Source organism: Euprymna scolopes, chromosome 12, assembly GCF_053919585.1.
Source record: "Euprymna scolopes isolate OS-2025 chromosome 12, ASM5391958v1, whole genome shotgun sequence".
Classification (NCBI taxonomy): Eukaryota; Metazoa; Mollusca; class Cephalopoda; order Sepiida; family Sepiolidae; genus Euprymna; species Euprymna scolopes.
In genome coordinates this window covers 154,449,036-154,451,678 of record NC_136493.1, presented here as the reverse complement: position 1 = coordinate 154,451,678, position 2,643 = coordinate 154,449,036, and positions in this window count along the sequence as shown.

Genomic DNA, 2,643 nt, shown 5'->3' with positions numbered 1-2,643 from the left:
AATATAATACATTTATAACTAAAAATATCGCAGCATTAAGAATGAATTGATTATATAACGTTATAAATTGAATTCAAAAACGTCTTAATGCTGCAATATTTAAAGTTATAAATTGTCCTTTTCTTTTCCAGTTTTAACAAGTAGTCATTTACTTTTCAATGTTTAAGCTTAGCTATATTACTTTTCATGCTCACATTTTTCTAGTGTAATACATGATTTTTCCAAATTTCCAGGTAATTCACTTGTTCTTTGTTTAATTTCAGTCTTATTTTGCCCCCATAAACATAACATACACATATGTAATAACAATGTACGGCACTTGTCCGCTTTCAATAAAAGCCCCCAATTATTCTCGCAATTTCTCTGTTTCACTTGTTACTTCTCTTTTCGTGAGAGCGGTGAATTGGTAGCAACAGTAGTCGCTGAAGCGACGTGGTTGCTATGGAAACCAGTTATAAAAAACTTTGCTCACCTCCTTACGTTTTATTTTATTTTTACGATTTTGAACACCAGTAAATTCATCATAACTTTTTTTTTACTGAACGCTAATTGAGAATTTATTTTCACAATGTAGGTGATCTATAAACTTTAATAATTGTTTGAAATTTGGTCGAAAAATGAGTGAGCGGTGAAGCTTTAAAGCAGTTCTAAATGACTAAAACTGCCACTTAACCATATATTCAAACACGGTAGTGTTTGAATGATACTCCCTCAGTATACAGCATTTGTTTATAGTTTTACGTTTTATTTTAGTTATTGTAGTTATTCCAGTACTTTTATTTTGTATGCAGCATATCGGTCCCGTGAACCTTGTATCCTGAGTTGTCATTTTTTCGTAGCTGAAAAGCTGGTTTGTATGACTAAATGCACGTGAACACGTATAATAGCAATAACATGTGTGGTTAGTCGCATAATAGTTTTGTATAAATAATTTTTTTTTATTTTCTTTTTTCTTTCTAGGCGGGTCTCATAATGGAAAAGGAAGCCCGTAACGGTGAGTCATGCGTTGAATGAAGGTCTATAAATCAGGCGTGATCGTCGGATAAGAGTTAGAAACTCACTTTTTAAGAGTGAACTGTTGTTTGATCCATTGAACCGTACAGGCACCTTCGCTCATTTGTCAATACACTTATCTATCCGTAAATTAAAGTAAGTTCATTTCTTTCTCAATGTTGCTTCAATGTTAGCTTGTAGAACTTGCACGACATGTCAAAAACTTACTAAGTTTTTATTGCCAAACTTGTCACAGTCCCCTGTTAAACACGATTCCAATTAGTCAGAACGAAACATTTTCAGGTCAAATACTTTTGATTGGCAATATATATATATATATATATATATATATATATATATATATATATATATATATATATATATATATATATATATATATATATACTTGTTTATTGTTATATAAACATGCTCACATCCCGCTGCTACAAATAGCCACTTGTTTCAATCAAACAACAGATATCATCAGGCAGCGACTTGACTATTCAAAAGTTCAATGAATAATAATAATAATTATTCATTGAACTTTTGAATAGTCAAGTCGCTGCCTGATGATATCTGTTGTTTGATTGAAACAAGTGGCTATTTGTAGTAGCGGGATGTGAGCATGTTTATATAACAATAAACAAGTATTATCAGCTCTTTTTATTGAGCACTATCTAACAACCTCGTTGAATTCATTAGTCCATTACTTTTGAATATAAAAAAACCCGAGTATATATATATATATATATATATATATATATATATATATATATATATATATATATTGCGTAACAATGCGATTGTTCCAAGAATTTGATCACATTCCAATTAATAAAATTTCCAAGTCTATTTCATTATTTCAATTCTATCGTAATTTCAATCTCTACTATCACTTTGTATGTGTGTGTGAGTTCCTTCCTTAGAGATTCCGAAATGTTTTGCAAATTTCACACAAAGGTAATTCATATTTCTGGCATTGTTCTTAGATATATTTTGAACAGAAATTCATCTGATGAATATCGAAAATCGAAAAATCCGATCTCAAAAATAATCTTTCCTCTTTTAAAGAAAAAATTATTTTACAGGGGAATATTTTGCATTGCACCGGTGTAACCTTGGCTTGTGTAACGTAATTTGTTTTTTCTATTTGAGAAGAAAAAATATGCTAAAATCGTTAAGCCCAAATATCAGCTGATGTGATATTGTAAACAAACACAGACGGAATTTGATGAAAGACATTATCATTTATAAATATTTCTTTCTTTTTGCAGAAAACGTGACAGACCAGCGAAAACGTTATGTTCTTGTAGCCTTGCCGGCCAGTAATAACAAAAACAAACACAGTGGTATAATTAACATAAAAGTGTGTTACCAAAAGCATGTTACAGAATTACACGTCATGATTCTGTTGCAATAACTGCCACGAATTGCTGTTATCTACTTATTTGCTACTGTAAGAAGATGTGATACAAGATCGGAAGTTGGGGAAAGTCAAGCCAGTGCTCATAAAAAAAACACATTGATCTTTAAAGAAAATGCCTGGGCAGCCTCATTGGTGGTCTCCAGTCAAGGCGCCTCAGGTAGTAACCAATAAACTTACTCAACCAAAAAACAAGAGGCAAGACTTAAGAAAATAGGCCTCCTATA